The 20,766-nt window shown below is 34.2% G+C and overlaps 1 protein-coding gene across 3 annotated transcripts in view; it reads right to left on the bottom strand.

The window, feature by feature from the left end:
- LOC130893595 (leucine-rich repeat-containing protein 24) overlaps positions 1 to 20,766 on the bottom strand; it is a 269,555-nt gene that overhangs the window by 132,153 nt on the left and 116,636 nt on the right. For 2 of the 3 annotated variants that reach the window (XM_057799813.1, XM_057799811.1), the window contains one exon: positions 6,593 to 6,613. The exons of the other annotated variant lie outside the window; for it this stretch is intronic. The gene's annotated coding sequence lies outside the window, so the exon portion shown is untranslated. The remainder of the gene's footprint in view (positions 1 to 6,592; positions 6,614 to 20,766) is intronic. 3 annotated transcript variants of the gene reach the window in all.

The following is a 20,766-nucleotide window of genomic DNA, read 5'->3' as shown; positions in this document are numbered from 1 at the left end:
TTTAGGAAACAGCCGATTCCGAACAACTATTCGTAAATATTATAAAATTAACTTTTCACTAGCTGAATAATTGCCATTTCCATATCGCTTTTTTACCGTCAATTATTTAAAACAAAAATGGGGTGACCAGTTAACTTGAGTATCAAGATAGCCGGCCACCCCATGCTGCCCTTCTTACAATAGCTAAAACTAATTGCACAGATAATTGCCGCTTGATTTGCCGTTCACGAAAATACCATTGCCGACCTCAGGGCTCGTTGTCCTCTGGGGTAAAACGGGGACAAGCAATTCCTTACCATTAAATCATTCCCGACATGGTTTTTTCTGGGAATTTCACGGTATAAAAACGGCAGTTTTTGAGCTTATCATAATTTTTTTTATAAGTTGGCCCGCTAGCTTGACAGACCTATTCCCCAGGTTTGTTTTGATTGTTCAATTATTACAACTGCGCTGGAAATCATCTCTAGAATTCTTGTTGCGCCACTGGTGTAATATAAGTATCAGAAATAGAAGAGGAAAGAATCGAAGAAAAATCCGTTGTATATGACATGATTAAAAAATGATTGATGATTATTCTCAGATAAGTTCCGAAATCGGTTGTCAAAAGAAATAGAAGACTGTTTTAAATTTAATGAGAAACTTTTCTCTCTCAAATGCAAATTTTCTTTGATATTTACATTTAAAAATTATTATCTAATAGTGCGCTGAAGTTTTTTAAAATGACTGAATGGAGACAACATCTTCTCAGATATCCAGTTTATTGCAGTTTTTTTTGTTGAAGAAAAAAACTAGCTCGTAAATATTTATTCAATATCATCGAAATCTGTACATAGAAAAGAGCTCGGAAGTAAACATTGATTCTGGGAAATTATTAATCGGAAGACATGGAAAAATTAGTCGACTATATTAATTTAAGGGTCTCAATTAAAAGCGCTAGTCAATTTCATTAATTTAGTAGGATTAATTGAACAGGGAGAATATAATATTATAGGTATGTCCTCTTACTACCTCGAAATTAGTAGTGAATAAGAAAGTTTGTGAAACACGAATTTGATAATATAGATAAGTAAATATCTACAATTACATGTCTCTCCAAAACAAAAAGCCTGACAACATCAAAAATACCTCCCAGATACAAGCTGGTCGTAGACGACAAAATAATCCAGCAAGAAATGAAATCAAATATTTGGGTAAAGAACTATCCGGATATGATGATATTGAGACAGAGGTAAGTCAGTAAACAATAAAAGCAGCAAGAGCAGCCGGCTGTCTGAACGACAGTATATGGGAAAACAAAAAATTAGCAGCAAGTATTGAGGCCAAGTCAAAAACCTACAAAACTGTAATCAGACCCATAATGATGTACACAGTAGAAACTCGGCCTGATACAACAAAAACAAAAAGGCTCCTGGAAACAAGCGAAATGAGTCCTACGAAAAATTACTGGAAAAACGCTCCTAGATAGGAAACGTAGCGACGACTAAGGCAAAAATGCAGAGTGGAAAATATTAACGAATGGGTACTGAGCAGAAAGCGCGAATGGGACGAACACATAAGTAGAATGAGCGAGGAAAGAATAGTAAGGATAGCACGAGACAACTTACCACTGGGGAGAAGAAGTATGGGAAGGCCACGAAAAAGATGGAGTGATAATCCTGCCATCAATTAAGGCAATGGGCATGCTGCGAAGAATGTACGGGTAATCTGCCTAAAATGGAGTAGGAAGAAGAAGAAGAAGATATGTTAAAAATATTATCAAATAAATTTTACTGACTATATTTTGAAAAAAGAAACTACTTTCCGAAAAGCAGCCGCGATGAATGTTTCTTTTTAAATGAAACAGGTAGTGTTAGGTTAGAGTTAGTTAGAGTAAAGTTCAGAATATCTCTTCTACACAGAGGTCGGCATAAGTCAGGCAAAGCTCTCGAAAAATCGGCATGAGTCCGACAACGCTCATAGATCTGACAACGCTGCCGAAAAATGAACCATTTTCGTGCTTCCGACAATTGTATCTGTGTCATAGTAACATGTGCTCGTCGAGTAGATGAGTTTTTTGAATGAATAACTGATACAAATTCACGTTTTTTTTATTATGTTGTATCGGCGTACAAACGCGTATTACGAAATCGTTCAACAGTGTGGAAGAAGAATGCTGAATCGCATGCACTATCGAGTTTACCATCCGCGTCTCCTCCACCTCCTCCTGCAGTCAGGATGATCCTCAGTTCCAGCATTTCATTTTGTGGTCAGATGATGCAACCTTCAAGCTGAATGGTACGGTCTATCGGCATTATGACCAGAATCCTCATGTCTTCATTTCAGAAGAATTGAACCTGCCTGGGGTATATGTGTGGGTAGGTATCCATGAGGGATATCCAGTGACTCATTTTTTGAGGGTCTAAAGTTATTTGGAAACCCTCGAAGATTTACGTGATCAAGGAGACAAAGATCCAACACTCGTAAACATCCGTCATTTCATGCAGAATGGAGTTTTACCGCACTATGCTTTATGTTAATGTTAATTTTGGAGAATGAATAGACAGACGTGGATTCTTTGAGTGGCCGCACGGTCACTTGATTCCTTTTTTCAAATCCCTTTTTCCCTGGCTAATATTTCAACGTACCTCGACATTTCTAGTCGATGATACAAGATTGAAAAATTTGAAAATTACATGAAATATTACATAAAGGACTATTACAAAATTGTTACAATACAAAAATTATACTGGATTATATTTTGTGGTAGCTTTGAGAAATAACCAAGATTCTCTTGATTTCTGTAGGATAGTTGATTATTCTTTCGTCAAAATTGAACATTAGATGTAGTAGAGTCTGTTTTCGGTGAGGAAAGTAACGTTGGTCACTCTTCTAGTTGATCTTGTCTGGTCCAAGAGATCCTTGGTCTATTTGTACATATTTCATACGTAATTTTTGTTGAGCAAATCAGTTTAGAGACATGCGCCTCTACGGTTCTTATTGTGCCGAGAGTTTTTTCTTTAGCTTCAAACCGTCAAATTCTGCTAGATTGGATTAAACGAGCTAAAGATACAAACACCCTGAATCAACCTCGCTAACTTTTCAACCTATTTATATGTTTTGACCAGTCAGGTAGCAACGATTTTGCAAAGTTAGCTCGTCTGAGGGCTATGAGCTTCAACCTCTTTGTAGCGTAGTTTTTATTAATGAACAGCCTCGCACTGACAGAGAAACGGTTCGGTTTTTTTTGTTTCTTGCTGAAACGACAAGAACTATGGGAAGTCTCTCCAATATTCTTCTCGTCTACTCCTTCTTATACACCAATCTGGTTTTAGTGGCGTAATAGTTTTCGATAAAGCATAATTTGGAAGACACGAAATCCGTGAGGTAGCTGCTGATTCCAAGTGAGTTTCTAAATGAATATCACCCGAGATATTTTATATTTTATTCAAAGTCTATTTCAATCTCAATCATACTGAGTAGATTTGAGACATGTTTGTTCCTTCTAATGGTATAACTAGTCCTATTGATGTATACTCGTAATTAGTGGAATAATATTTTTCCAGCTTGAAATGCCTTTTTTTGCTGCCTAGAATCTAAGGACTATGACACTCTTAGGCACCTCCAATGTCAAAATAGCATGCATAAGCATTCTCTATTAGAAGGAATTGGAAAACAAATATTGGAAAAAAATTGGAATATAGGTTAAACACGGTTAATTTGCCCCATAAATAGCTTAAAATCAATCGAAAAAACTGTTAGGACCAAATGGAAACGTAAACTTACCACGAGAAATACGAAACAATGTTGGAATTTTGGAATTTGGACTAACTCTTTGGAGCCAGCTGCAGCATTTACTGACTATCTAATAATATATGATAATATATATAAACAAAGCATTCGATATTTTAACGCTTCTAATTAGAATTTAGTAGACACTCATCAATATCTAAACTTTTTTTTGACCACTTTACTCTTGAATTCGACATACTGTATGAAAAGATTCAGCTATTTTCATGATTTCCCTCGTGAAAACTTCAGTATAAACCCTTTCAGCTAGAAATTTTCTGACATATCCAAATTGCAGTGATCTCAGGTATTTTAATTGCAGAAAACTTCGCGTCAAATTCCGTAGACAGCGAACTATTGAATATATGTCGTTTAAATTGGCAATTAAAAACTTCCGAATCACTATTAACTTTAATAACACCATAATTTTATTAGGGGTAGATGTTGTGTTGAGTTATTCCAGGGGGATATCACACAAGAACGAAAAATTATTATGAACAGAGAGATCTGTTAAATCGCACGGACGTGCAGTAAAATATGTCCAGGAAGTATTCCGCTAGGAAATATATTTATATATATATAGATTTTTGTCTTCTATATTCTCTTTCCACAGTTGGATAAAATTTATGTACTGTTTTATCGTTTCCCGCATAAAGTCAATCTGTAAAATTTTATTATTTCTTATGTCGTGTTACGTTGATTTATGCAATTGTTCGTCTTTATTATTATATTTATTATACTGCTTTTTAAACAAGTTATCCCACACAATGTGAAAATTGATATGTGCTAAAAACAATGAATTAAAGAGCATTTACTACATTTAACTAGTTTATTTATCAAATTATAATTATGAAGTATGAAAACGTAATATGTGTGTTTATAACTTAATTCGTGCGGTTTGATAAGAGATATTTGTATAATATAACATCGTTCCAATATTCCGAACTTGCGTTGGAAAGCTACTGTTATTGTATGTCGAAAATTGTTCCTGAAAAAGTGTTTTTACGGGGAGTTCTTCTTCATTCATTTAATATGAAGAAAATAATCGTATTTTGCTAATAATTATATTTTGCTAATAGTGGTTTGCAAGACTTAAAAGTAATGGATTTTGGCTTGGAAGTTTATGAACGTCCTGGACAGCCAAAAAAGTTTGAAGATGAAGAGCTGAAAGCATTACTCGATGAAGGTTGTTGCCAAACACAAGAAGAGCTCGCAGAATCTTTGAATGTCATTCAAGCTGCCATTTCAAAACTTTTAAAAGCAAGGAAATTGGGTTCCACTTGAACTCAAGCCGAGAGACGTAGAAAGGCGGTTTTGCATGTCCGAAATGCTGCTGGAATGCCACAGAAGGAAGTCATTTTTGCATCGAATTGTTACTGGTGATGAAAAATGGATCCATTACGAGAACCTCAAGCTCAAAAAATCATATGCGGAATCCGGCCGACCAGCCAATTCAACGGCAAAGCCGAATATCCATGTCGCGATGGTAATGCTCTCTATTTGGTGGATTCAGAACGGTGTGCTGTATTATGAGCTATTAAATCCTGGTGAAACCATCAATGGAGAACGTTACTTAACACAACCGAACCGTTTGAGGAGAGCAGTAGCCGAAAAACGCCCGGAATATGCGACCAGATACAAGGCAATACTTTTCTATCACGTCAACGCTCGGTCCCACGCTGCTATTCCGGTTAAGAACCCGCCTTATAACCTTGACCTTGCCCCTTTTGACTACCATTTGTTCCGGTCGATGCAGAACGCCCTCACTGGAATACGGTTCACATTAGAGCAAGATATCAAAAATTGGCTTGATTTATTCTTGGCGCCAAAAAAATAAACGTTCAAATTTTGAAAAAAAAACCGCACGAATTAAGTTATACACCACAATAGAAATCTTCAAATCCAAGAACTGATGATCCAATAGCACCATTTGAACCTGCCGAAGCGTTCTCACAGAAAAAGACCGCATTCGAGAGGATCCCATCTCAATGTCAAAATGAATAGTTTGAAAGAATTGAACTCAATACAAAAATTTGTTAAATACATCAGAAAAATCCGCGGTATCATAGAGGGTATATTTCTTCCAATATCAATTCAAAATTTTCTTTACCTTTGTCGTCGTTTTTTATAGCGACTAATAACACAAGTAATGTGCCCTGTCTGTTGATGCTGGTTAACGCCGTGCTGAGTGCGGTAGAAGCAATGCCAAGCGCCTAATGACTACTAACCCTGAGGGCAACAGCTCACAATCAATAATGAAGTTACTAGGGGTTTGATGAAAATTTATTTCAACACAGCACTTTTGTATTGAAACGCGAAAAGAAAGTGAAAATTATGGGAAATTTAGAGTAGGTTTCGTATTCTCGGCAAAGCAACAAAATCATAAACTGATATTAATCAAGAAATTTAGAAAATCTGTGAAAAAGATTGATGTTCTTTTTGAAGAAAGGTTGAAGGAAAAGAGGTTCCATCTTTAACAGATAACATGTGGCAAAAAAATCAAAGGGTGAATCAATAGAAACTTTTCTTTAATTGCTGCGATTGCTTCTTATGATTCTCTTAAAATTATTTTTCCAGTTGAATATTAATCTTTCATATTCTCAGAATTACTAGCGTAATTACTTACTGAAATAGAAGTAGAAAGATGTTTTTTTTGAGTCGATTATTAGTTTAGTTATTGAAGGTATCTTTTAAAGACATTTTTTCACAGTACAAAGTACTGATTCAGCATCAACTATTCTTGATAGTCTTCGATATATATCGCGTTTAACTGAATGTTGAATCTGACGTAGGAATTTTGCATGTGTGAAAAAACTGCTGAGCTTACCGTAGACTATGAGACGGATACCTGAAACAAAAATACATGAAATAGATTATTTAGAAGCAGCTTTTAGGAAGAAATTATTGATAAAGTTTGTTTGAAAAATGATAGACAACATTGTGCGAAGTAGGATCTATTATAGTAATTATCATCTATATTTCTTACTATTTCTATTCAGGAAATCAGGAATGCTAGCAGAAGCTTTTAAGATATAGTTCTTCCAATATCAATTGCAGATTATAAAAACTGGTTAAAAACCCTCACCTTTTAAAAATATGTATATCTTATACGAGAAAATATTTGGAAAAATGCAATCGAATCATTATAAATTGGACGGCATTATACGCAGTTATTTAGACAGATGCACTTAATTGTAGTCCTATTTGGAACTTAGAAAAAAATAATTATTATACCTCGTCAACTTGCTACAACTGAATATTAAATTATAAAACGTGAACAGACTAGTAAAATGTACCTGCCTGTATGAGCGTTTGGTTTAAACACGATACCAGACGTGAACTGTTTCTTTTTGTACTCCATTCGTTCTTTTCAAATAGAACAAAAGAAAAAAACATTTCAATTCCAAAGTATCTTTATAAATACACGTGGTGGTCAGAATCGTTTGAACTAGAGTCATCATTTGATTGAATTATGATGGATTGTAAAGAGGGTTATACCACAATACTGACCTTCTTCTTTGATAACATGTTCAGCTCAGTTTTTCCAAAGCCCTTAACTTTTTTTACGAGTTCAACAATCCCTTTACTAAGTTCTGGAGACTGTAATATTTTTTTCAGACATCAATTGTAAAATTTGAGCTTTGTTTGTGTAAACATTATTTTTCATTTCTTAATTTGGTACGAGTATCGTGTGTATTTATGAAATATTGATTGTTCCTCGCATAACTGTTTTCTGCAATTGATATTGGAAGAACTATACCAACAGAAGAACATTGAGGCCTCATAATTCTTGAATCATTCTTTGAAAGATTGAGTATAATAAAACATTATGTATTAGTATAAAGCAGTTCAAAAAGAATAGCATAAAGTATTATTGTTAAGTAAAGTGTTAATTAATTGTTGATAAAATAGGCAGAACACAAAACAGAAATTTGCAAATTGAACAATGTCATTTTATCATCTATTTGTCATATTTTTTTGAAAAAATTGAATTATGTATGTTAAAATTTATGATACTTGTGATAGAAAACTGAGTTTATCAGTTTGAAGACGTAGTTCATTTCCTGGGTAAACATCAGCTCCGAGTCAGTTTCACCTCAGGATATAAAATCTGTTTCATTTATGATTTTTTTTGTGAGTAGGGATTTTAGAGTTTCCCAATAGTATTTATGTACGTGTTTATGCGGCATGGAAAGCTGGGAAATCTGGGAACCGACTCTTTTATGTACAGATAAGCGGAGCCGGTGTCATTGCGAAAAGCGGAAGCCCTGATAAAACGGGCTGTGTGAAGGGTTGTTTGCCCCTAAACTAAACTCGAAAGGGAAGGATTGGCCTTTTTCTTGTTCAAGAATATTTGATATGGTGCGTTTTAGGTTTATTCACAGCGATCAAATATAGGTATCTTGAAAGAAAATCTGCATTTTCCCCTTTCTTTGAATTAATTAATCTTTTTTAAACAATGCAAATAACTTGTTTCCGAGATAGTAATAAATTTCGGCAGTTAGCTAAATACCTTACCTTGATTCATTTTATAATAGCTTCTTCACGGTATATTTTACATAAAAAAGATAATTACAATACCTAATTTGAGATTATAATCTGATTTAATACCAGTGGGACTAAATAGATCGTAAATAATTATTATTCGTTATTATATTTTGCAATTATATATTCCAATTGACCTACTGATATTTCGATAGCGGATATATTTATATTTGAAAATTCAAAAAGATGACGAAATGTTATACAAGAGGGATTTAACGAAAAAGCGACATATCAATAACAAATATAATCTCTTTTTAATTCTAGAAACTTAGTACAGCGTGTCTCCAATTTTTAACAACTGTCGGAAGTTCCGCAAAATACGAAATAGTATGTGTTGTACAAATGTTGCATTTTTGACATATCGGTTGGTGAAAATTCAAATATGGATTTTCCCAATAACTATTTTCATCATTTCTTTCTAAAAATTGGCATGAGGATTGCCGATTGGATTGCTAAGCATTGGTACTAGATGGCTGTTATACTTGGTGGTGTTCAGTATATAGAAGCAAATTTTTCCAATAATAAGATGCGCGATATGATTTTTTTTATACTTTATGGAATTACTTTAGAACAGCCGTGGCTTGAAATTATAACAATTGTATTGAAATCCAACTAAAATTTGTTTGAGAATCTTTATAATGGACTATATGAGATGAAATCTGTGCATCTAAAAGTCAAAGTAGGAGCTACAAAAGCTATCAATGTAGATGTTGATTAAGATTGGCAATTGAGGTGAGCCAATCACCTCTTTTTAGAATATTGTAGAAGAAGAAACCGAATCCAAATTATTACAATCTTGTTTATTATCAGTGCGTTTTCAACTTGCCACTTTTTCCAACATTAAGGAAATGCAAATATTTTCTTGAACAAGGGCCCTTGAAGTCCTAATGGGCCTCCCACCCTTAGATCTAGCGATACAAATTCGACGTCACGAGGACAGCCGACGGGCTGAACACAAATCAACTGGCAAAATCTGGACGCAGGTCACAGGTCAATGCCCAATTATTTTGATGAGCAGCGATTAAATGACGTCTACGACATAAGGGTTTGGAGCCCCACATCACTGAGCGGTAGCAGTGGATCGGTGACTCCAAACCCGTTATATTTAATCTGGTACACAGACGGCTCCAGCTTTGTCGGAGCAGGCTTCTGCGGGGAACCCTCCATAATAAGCGAATCTTTTTCGCTTGGGGAACACCGACTACCATGCCGAGGTATTCGCTGTGATGGAATGCGGACGCGTGATACTCAATCCACGCCACAGGAGCACAGTAATCTCAATCTGCTCAGACAGCGAAGCTGTCATACAAGCCGTAATGGCTGAAAAGGTGTGCTCTAGGATAATACTGGCGTGCAAAAAACTCCTAAAGAATCTGGTGAGTGATGGTTGCGAGATCTAGCTCGTTTGGATGCTACCTGCACTCACTAACGCGATTTAAATGCTTGGTCAAGCCTCACAGCTTGCCTAACGACATCAAAGGGTTCAAGCCGAAGCGCCTGATCGGCTTCTCAAAAGACATCGGCCTATGGTAACGACAAGTGGGGCCTATCTGGAGGTCTATGTGTTCAACGACCCTTTGGCCGCCCACAATATTACTAAGAGCTATGAAGAGTTTTTTTTTGGAAAAATAATCATTTATGTTTCGAATTTTGTAAAAATAATTGATCGATTGACATACATAAAAAGATAGTAACTTTGTACTATCTGACTTCTTCAATGTAGAACCACATTTGTATACCACATCATTTTTCCTCTTGTAGTGGAATTCATCTTAACCAAACATTTCTTTGGGAAATAAATTCTCAATTGGATTTAAGTGCGGTGATTTACCAGGCGAATAAATCACTTCTAATCTATTTTATCTGATAAAACTCTGGACTAATTTCGAGTGATAAGAATGGACCTTGTCAAGTTGAAATATTACATAAACTGTTTCTATGGATAGAGTAATTATACGGCCTAACATTTCAATGTATTTGTCAAAATTCATCGTCTTCAACAGAAACTATTTGTGATATTTCTTATTGGACAAATCCAAAATATCTGTTTATAAGAGTGTTTAACAATCTGTTGGATATCATCTCGTCAATTCACTTCAACTAGCAACACCTTGATTATGATATCCATGTACAAATATATATGTTTTATGATTAAAATTTTCTTTTCTAGTCATCAACAGCCCATACGGTATTTTTCGGTCCATACTAAACAATTTACCATAATTTCCAAGTTACGAAATTGTTAATTCTTTGGTTTCTTTGTCGGTCAACTTCCAAAAGCCTTTTCAAAATAGTTAGTTACTCAAAACCACCAAAAGCAAATGCCTTCGAAGTTTTATGCTTAGCTTTCGTGGATATAGTTTCCTTTTATTTGTGGTGACAATATTCTCGAATCTTGAAATGTTCTTGGAATATTTCCTATTCCTACTTGAAGCTATATCTCTAACAGTTATAAACGATTATAAACAGTTATAAAAGATTTAATTATTTAATATTCAAGATAAATTGTACCCACTAATTCTAGTTTTGAGAAGATTCGGTACTTCACATGCAGAGGCAACTTAACACAGACCAGAAAGACATGTCTGACCCAATTATTTCGTACAGTATAGTATGTTATTATAAACATCAAAATTCATATTTGTTATCTTCATTGCTCTTTATGGTTTGTTGAGATTTTAGACAGATGTCGACTATTCTCTCCATTAGTTGTCCTATCGTTTCAGCATCTATTTAATTCAAATCTAATCTTTTTACATGTCCCCCTTTTTCATTCAATGGGCTTGGTTCAGATTAAACAATCATCATTTTCTTTGCTTTCCTCCTTACGTCGACCCTGTCGCATATATTACTTATCCTATTTTTGAAAAACGGTTTGGAAGAAAGCCATTTCATGTATTTTATCCCCAGCTAATTCAACGGCGTTTCATTCTGCTTGTCGAGTTCTGAGTCGTCCTGAGGTGGGTTCCACTATATGCTAAAAGATTCTCGTAACTTAGTAGAATAAGGTTTTATTTCGATCGAGATAGGGAGAATTGCATTCATAATGAGAACTTGGCGCTTTTTGATTACAACGTAAAAGTTGAATAGCGAATATATCACAATTAAGCTCTAGTATTCCTGTAGGATGAGACCGTTTTGAGAGATTTTCTGGGATTATTTTTATCTTACTATTTCTCTTGTGACAGAAAATTTTGGGGTTTGATGTCCGTTCGCATGATACTTAATCAAAAATAAACTGAAGTATCTTATACTGAGTATAGATATAGACTTTTGAAGGATGGCAGCAAGTAGTAATTATTCTTATATACCCCCAACTACGCTTTGTCTAACAGTAAAATTGATTTTATAAGGACAACGCCATGGCAAAAATTCACGAATTGCACTTCGAATTGGTTGACCATCCACCGTACTAAACAGATTTGATCCCAGCGATTTTTCCTGTTGGCTAGCTTTGAAGTACCAATTGCAGAAGAGATATTTTCAGAACAGACGTTAAAGCTTACATAAATATCTCTCTTGAGGAGAAAGGCGACAACTATTTCTTGGAAAAGTTTAGAGCTTAGCTAGAAAAAGTATAGAAAGTTGAAGGGAAACTATGTTGTGAAATAAAAATAATATTAGAGTAAAACGTCTGTTAAATAAATTTTGAAAAAACACTTGACACTAGAAAGTGTATATTTGAAAAATTGTTAAAAACATAAATACAAAATATATATTTGAAATAAAAATGAGGAATTGTGAAATAAGAACTCCACAAAACAAGTCAAGAGACATCAAATCTGGAACTACCAAGAGTGCATTATCTTTTCGAAATCTGACCGAAAATATCTGCTTCACAACCATCATGGAATCGAATCGTTTTTTGACGTTTAATTGGTAACTCCATCTTGTTGAAACTTAGTTCATATTGGCGACGCTCAAGCGATGAGCATCGGGCGATGCCGCTTTTACTATGCTGTTCAAATTGGTTAGGCGTCGTTTTAGTTATTTTCTAGCTTTCGAACCAAAAGGACGTAATAAGTTTGGTATCCAAACGTTTATTACTTATAGAAAGTATACGACTGCGAGAGCTAATTTTAAAGGAAAGCAAAAAAATACAAGGCGTTCATGATCTTAATAGAAATAGACTTTTTTATGGCTAATTCCAGCACCTTTATCATGAACTTTGCAGTGATCCAATAAGATTTTTTCAGTTTTTAAGATTGTTAGTGGAAATATTTGATCACATTCTGGGAAAAATCAAGCATCGACTTTAAAAGAAAACATCTGATTTTAAAAAGTCTATTTATTAAAACTAAGGCATATAGATCGGTCGCACTTCGACTCCATACCGAATAAAAATATAAATATGAGCGCACCACAAGTCGATGCCGCTCAAAAAAACGAACAAGATCGAAGCTGCATCGCGCGACATTAGAAGGTGGTATTTTGCAATGTAAACACATTCATTTAAAGTCTATAGCCAGAAAGATTTTTTTACTCCGCTGGAGCGGCATCGTTCGACGCTCACCGCTTGAGCGTTGCCAATGTGAAAGCACACTAAGTTCGTAGAATTCATTTGTCTTGAAGCTAAAAATTCTAGATCCAAAAATCTTCCATCATTGCGATATAGCGGTCGGTATTAACAGTGACATTTTGCCAGATATTGATGCCCATACTTCAAGACTTTGCACTGGTTTCTGGTGCTTGAGTTTGGGAATCTCACTGTTCCATTAACAATAAATTTGACGGTTTGACGTTGATATAGGAATGGGCCTCATCAGGGAAAATGATATTGTTAAAATTGGAGAATCGATTTAGCTTTTCATAAACAAGTGGCATTCTTCCAATTCTTATGTTGATTGCAGCTCTTATAGATTCAGTTTAAGATTAAAGTTGAAAATTCGTTACAAACTTTGTCACCATAATTGTAAAACAAACAATCTTTTGCGAGTGGACAATCATGGATCGTTCCGTACTCACTCAATATGGTCTTCGATCTTAGATATTCTAGCACGACCTTTTGGTTATAGTTTAAACGTAAAACCAGTCTCTTTGAAATACTTTACTAATAGTTTAATCAAATTAGTACTCGGCGCTTCACTATTTGTGCATACACAAAATGCGCGTCATTCATTGTAACTAAAACTTCATAAGCGTCCCTACTCGATGGTAGTAAGCAGTGTTCCCTCCGGCAGCATATTCTATTGCGCCATCCTATATAACGTAATGTATAGGGTGGCTCTTTGATGCTATTACTTGTACATCATTAGTAAGGGAAGATTCAGAATGTTATACATCGTATCTTAATGGTTTTGATCGAGTTCATAAATTTCATGTGGAGAAATAATTTATGTTAAGACTGTTACATGGAATCAGTTGAGCCGCATATAAAAGTATATTTAACCTTTTTATCCTTGATAATCCGGATTTGAATCAAAATAGCAATCGAGTACATGGTTTGTAGGCTTCCGCCAGACCATTGACCCTTTTTTCACCTTCTAGCCATTCTAGTCATATTACAACAACGACATACACATGGTAGGATTACTGGTGCTGGTCTTCTACTTTCATACGAAAATATCTGTATAGTCTACTTCAAAGGAGATATACTGTATTTTTAGGAAGAAAATATTTCGATCAATTTCACGGCATGTTGATAGTAACTAGATATTCCATATCGACAACAAGAAACTCCAAATGTCAGTTAAAAAAATGAGGCAAAGAGTTGGTAATGAAATCAAGGGAGTAAGATCAGGTGAACTAGGTAGCCACTCCATTGATCCATTTCTTCCAATCAACCTTTTTTCAAGTTGGGGAACTGTCCCACATTAATCCATAATGTAGTGATGCATCATCTTCTGGAACTAAATACTGGGATTTAAGTTTTTTCTCATTATTTGGTGTTCTAAATATTGGAGCATTGAATATAAAACATGATTTCGAAGTCTACCAACGTGAACCACCATTACCATAATTTCTATCCTCTCTCTTTCGGTTGAAAGAGCTACAATATTAAAATTAATATGACGCTTATTATAAGACAACAGTTGTTCTATCAAAACAATTGAAAACAATTGATAAAATCAGATGTTCTAGATAACTTTAAATTGAAATTGAAATTCTTCAAAGTTTTTTTCGTAAATTCCACGTCAAGTTCATTTAGTTTTCTATTGATTTCCACAGTTTTCTGTATGACATCTTTTTGCATTTTTCATCAATGGTTATCCATATTCGATAATCGTGGATGTTAACGGAAAACTTCAAGCAGAAAATAACAACAAATAAGGAAAATTACAATTGGGTGCAGATTAAACGTAAAGCATGCAGTGCAAAAAATCAGTTACAATAGTAATGATGGTTTGGGTAGATAGTGAGAATGAAGAAGAACACAACAGTAAACGTGATATGAGAAACCGAAATAACCATCCATCTACAGAATAAGATGGAGAAGAAATAAAAACTCTACACCTATTACATGAAGACGCTAGACTTAGCAGATAAAGCGGCGTGCATATTTTTTGCACAATGTGAAACACTAAGGAACTCCAGAGCACTATATCTATCTCTGGCAACTACAGCCATTCCACATTCTAGTCTTTTTAAAAAAAGTGGGATTAACAGATCAGTTGAAAACACTGGGTTTCCCACTATCACAGAAAAAGACAATTGGACACAACAGATCCTTTGGGTCGCAGTGTATACGATACCCCAACATCCTTACATACATACATGTTAGAAAAGGTTACGAATGAGTAAGTTTATTTTGTATTATATGTATGAGGATCACCAAATATATGTATGGTATAACTTTGGTAAAATTTTATGTAAAGTAGTCCTCAAATATATCTTCATATATTAAGGATTCAGTTAACATTAATCATTCTCAGGATTTTCATGTTTCTTTTCAATAAGAGTGAGATTTACACGGACCAGCTTATCATTTTTTCACTCATTATGTAATACACTTAATATTTTGAATTTCATATGGCTGGAAATTTAAACGCATATAAAATTTATGGTATGTTTTTTTGTCGAATATTTCAAAACCAGATTGCTAAAACGTCAAGAACAGTTCACTGAAAAGAGGAAAACAATTTATTTATAGCGAACTTAACAGAAATATATATGACAATTTTCAGTTTTTATGTCTTCACATTGACTTTAGATAAACAGTAAGGGCTCTATATTCGCGAAGTATATGTTCCGTAAATATGCTACGAATACAGAGAGATCTGCGAATATAGAATGGTAAATTATATGGGATACTTTACTAAGTAGAAATGAATAAAATAAAAATATAAAAAAAATCTGGTTTCAACAGCAGTTTAAAAAACATTATGATTAAGTCAGACTGAAAATAAAGAGAAAATTTTTTGTGCTTGTTGAGAGCTCTTCTTCAATGGAGTAAGGATTTAACATATTCTACAAGATGGTTTCACTCGAATCTTCATCGTACCATACAAACACTCTTGAATATCCCATGGTTTAATATCGTCTACTCCATTTCGTTCTGTCCCATTTGCAATTCTGGCTATTATGTAGTTTCAATTTGTACAGAATTTTCGTCGTTATACACAGTCAGAGCAGTCCAGTATGAGTTCAATGGTTATGGCTTCCTTTTTTCCAATGACTCTTTAATATGTTTACAATACATTTTGCTAATTCAAATTTCTTTGAGAATACATAACATTGGTGATGGTTCCTCTAATATAACTTGATATCCGGTATGTTAATAGATCAAGTATGAAAGGATAGTCTAGTGCATTGTCCAAAATAAGACATTCTTTGAAGTTCGTCCTTTTTTTTTAGTTTTCGCTCCAGCAAAATAATTCCGGAACTACTCACATAAAATAGAGCTTACATTCCACTAATTAGTAGTCAAAATACTGGCAGATCGTCCTTGGTTTGTTTTTTTAAAGCATGGGGATGTAACCATTTTTAAACCATCAGTGGTTTAATGGCCCAATGTACAGATGCGTTAAAACAAATCCAGGAGTAGGAATTCCGCTATTAGAAACGAATATTTTGTTAAGCATTCTCTTCTAAAACAGTCTGCATCTAATACTTATCCACCACTTAAATTTGTAAATTCCCATGATTATTTTTTTACTGCAGTAGTATTTGCTGATGCCACAATTTTAATGGTCCAGGAAGACCAAACAATAATGTTAGTTTTATGTTTTGATTAGTCCATTTGCCGATACTTTTGAAAAATATAACCCCCTTTGAATATATTCCAATTAGATTCGCGAGAAATCTTCAGCTACGAATATAGGAATTGGGTCGCAATTTTTTGATCCGTGAATAATGGAAATGCCAAGCGTGAACATGTAGATTCCACTGTAATATATAAGTTGATGTGAATTATGTCATTTTGACGGAATGTAAAATAAACCGCATTCAATGAATATTCGCCTGATTCCAACGGTTATAATTAATGATTTGTTCAATAAGGCAAACACTCAAAAATTGAAATATATCCTGGGTAGTGTAGTCTTCTTCAGAGAACGTATTTACATTTGAAATACTGTTTGTATAAGAAATGTGAGATAGGAAGGAATCTGCCGCATGCCGACCGAGTTAAATTTGAAATTGCTTTGCATATCTTTATTCCAGCCGTCGAGGTTTGATAATTCTAGATTCATGTTTAAATCATTTTCCAACTACACTCTACTTCCTTCGTTAAAAATTTGAACTCATCTACCAAACTGCGCATGATAAATTATGAATATGTTGTAGTAACTAAGTTCCCAACTTTTGATCAGAAGTAGGCACGTCTCGAATATTTTCATTGTATTGCTTTTCTTTCAAGTATAATGGATTTATACCAGCAACAGGATTGCTCAAACTAGTAATTTTCATCTTAGTACCACAATCACAAGGATCCCAGCATGACAAACTCTCAAAAATAGTTTCTTTCGTTGTTGAAAATTGTGGATACAATATTAGTCAACGTGTGATAACTAATTCATATTGAAGTTTAGTTTTGTTAGTCAGTGTTTCGGATAACAATTGTAAAGCCGTAAAGTGCATATTGAACCGTTACCATCATGAAATTTTTCATCTTAGAGATCGACATGTTTGTTGTCAAGACGTTGCAGTTTAGAATATTTCGAAAAAGAGTAAACACACAAAAAATACTCATAACTAAGCCAGTTCATACACATCTTTAATAAGTCACCATACATGGAATTTTGTTGGAAAGTGTTTAAGCATCCAGAGGCTTATGCCGAACTTAAGAGATTCAAAACAAAGAAGAAGAGCTCTGTTGTCAGAAACTAGTGTCGCTTCAGTCTTTCAGTTGAATGCCCCTAGAGCATACCACATAGTGTTCAAGTACGCAGTATGTGTAATTGCCGGAATGCTACCAAAATCCCTTCACCTGAATAGAAGATCAACCGCACTGAGCGAAGAAGAACTGAAAAGAGATGAGCGGAGAAGCATCATAAATCCTTGGCAAATGTTATGGAGCATTTCCTGGAATTCCTAGCCTGTACAGGAAGGAATGAAAGTGAAAGGTATTCTTCGTGTGTAGGCGCTATATCATTTTTATCACACCTGGAGAGCTGCAATGGGAGTGGTAGAGAGGTCTGAAATTATGTTGGAGACTATGTTCTCAATGAAGATTACCTGGATAGTAATAGCACGTTTGCTGAGATGCTAGGGAAGAAAGAGCAAAATCAGGGAAAGATCAATTGATATAACTACTACCCCTTCGAAGTAATGTCTAACGGCTGTTCCGCGGAGGACACCGAACTCTGAAGACTTAAAGTATTTTCTCCTAAACCTCACACATACACCAGAGGGTACAGTTTTGACTCAAAGTCGTCGGCTGTCTCGGCCAAGTACCGTAATGCGTCAAGTAGATGCTTGTGTTTTAACTGGAGGTGCACATTTTGAGGATGTTCATCACAATAGGATTGCTTCGTATGAAATGAAATTCGCTTTAAGCCGCTTTGTATCTCATCAACTTCCTATAGCTACCACATATGTTCCTCTTTAAATTAAATAGCGAATCACCTCTTCGAGATTATTTCGGGAACATTCTGTATTTACTTGCTCTGTTTGTGAAGTCGAACACTTAATAAAAGAAAACTAGGCAAAAGTGTTCGTCCATTTTCACGCAGACGTACAAATAGATTTATGCGGTAAGTACATGGAAGTTTCCACCCCAAGATTTATTACGAGATTTGTGTGGGGTTGAATCGGGAAATGTTTAGGGTATGTTTTGTTGGCGTCTACATACCAATACAGTTCTGACGTAATGATTGAAATAAATCTTAGAAACGGAAATGTAAAAGTTTTATCAGCAATTCCAGATTCTACAGAAAGCGTAAATAGAATGTGTAGCTAATTTTAGAGATTGGGGAGAAGCATTAAATATATACGAGAGAGATTGTTCAAGTATATTCTCCTTAACATTAAACAAATAATTGAATAGACCAATTTTGATGATTGACAAAAATGTATTCTGCTACCAATAGATGGTTATCAAGATCCATTTTATCAGTACATTTCAAAATGTCTTGCAGTTTTAACGTCAGATCTAAGGGAGAAGATTCAAGTTAAATGAAATTTGAAGACGTTGTTATGTATATTTAGAAAAATGAAAATGAAACTGAATAGTATAAAGATCACAGAACATGTTAAAGCAGGTCCATAATATTAGTATCCATTATATGACATAGGTTTAGGATTTTGATTCAAAAACAAGTAAAAAAGCATGAACTATCATCTAAACGAGTCGAAATGTAAATGCTTAAATATCATGGATGTATGAAAGGAGAGAAAAATCGCCTGAATCGCAGATAGAAGCTTGAAGTATGGTTAACTTACGATAAGATATCAAAGAGCATGTTAAGGCTGAGCTAAGCGGATCGGTGACGAATTGGTATGATTGCGCACACATATCATAAAAGCTTATAGTCCAGGATCTGTCAATCTAAAAAGTCCCCTCATACCGTGCATGTATATTTTTTTATGAAAATCAACTGAGAAACATTTATTCTAGATTATCATTAACTATAATTCTATTTATCGAAAATAAGTTCGGAGTCAATGGATTTTAAGCTGCTTTGTTGAATATTTCCGGCCGTTTCTGAGCCGCAACCATGATAATCTTAAAGTAAACATTAAAATGAACAAAATAAAAAAATCATGTTACGTAGTGAGGGAGAAATTTCCTTCCTAAAACACACTTTGAAAAAAGACCAAAAAAAATTGGTTTGCGTTACTTTTTTTTTGGAAATATGGAAAATTTCGCAGAACTTCAGTGGAGAATACCAGAAAATATTCGGCTTGGAGAACAAGATTTATAGAAGTAAGGGATTACGAGAAAGTATATTGAACTGTCTGATCATCTTATGATTGGGTCGAACATCGTGTCAGCAAGTTCTACAGAAAAAATGGCGGAAACTCAGGGTAATATAGGCCCAAATCTACTCAAGTTGCATCAATGTTATTCAAATGAAAAAAAAAAATATAAAAAAAGTGGAAAGAGGAATATTATATTACATTCAAAGTCTGGAACATCAATACATTATGAAATAAATTGAGTTCAATCATAAAGACGCCAAATCATAAACGGGAAACTAAAATGAACAAGTATGACGAAACAGAAGACGAGATAAATCGAAAATTGGAATTTTTCAAAATACTGTTATTAAAATAAGAAAATATATATTATAGTAACTTTTTTCTTGATGAATCGTTTTAATTTATGGTTATTTTTGATAGGAAATTAGTTTTAAAACATTAGATTTCTGTCTTTATTAAAATATGACTTGATACCGAGAACCTCTTATACTCACATTAATAAAAAGATCACTCATATATCAAAAGAAAAAATATGTTTCAACCACCAAAAACACTTTTTCCCAATTGCCATTCGTCTAAAATATACCGCAGCTATCTAACAAACTATGCGAAGACTTCACAAAATTTATAAAATAGAAATAAAAATTTCATTTTAATTGCATATAATTGACGGCTATCACTTTCCTATGTAAGTTTCAAGAATTTTTATAATTGAATGTATGTTTTTTAGACATTCAATGTCTCTTCTTTCATCTCGATGAACTTTTAATCTATTTTCTAAACACTGAGATGTCTTTGCTATGTAAATAGCGTCACAATCATTACAAAGTGCTTGATATATAATATATTTATTGAAATAATTCGAGAACAATTGTACATATGGTGTGAAGAAATGTTTGGCACAAGTATGATAAGCCACCCCTCAACGATCATCATGAAACTCTCTACATAGACGAGAAATCGATTTATCATATCCATGGATAACTTTGTTCTATAGATCCCATCAAGATCTATCTTTGTGTGAAAAATCATGATGATTGACGCATCTGCAGAAGAGTTTCTGTGGAAAAAGTATGTAAATGCATTACTTTCACGAAAAATCAAGAGATAAGTTGAAAATTTAGTAAATTTTGTAAGGTTAGGTCAGGTTAAGTT

The sequence above is a fragment of the Diorhabda carinulata genome, chromosome 5 (assembly GCF_026250575.1).
Source record: "Diorhabda carinulata isolate Delta chromosome 5, icDioCari1.1, whole genome shotgun sequence".
In the NCBI taxonomy this organism is placed as follows: domain Eukaryota; kingdom Metazoa; phylum Arthropoda; class Insecta; order Coleoptera; family Chrysomelidae; genus Diorhabda; species Diorhabda carinulata.
Note: the sequence above shows the minus strand (reverse complement) of the source record. Positions and strands in the feature narration are given on the sequence as shown.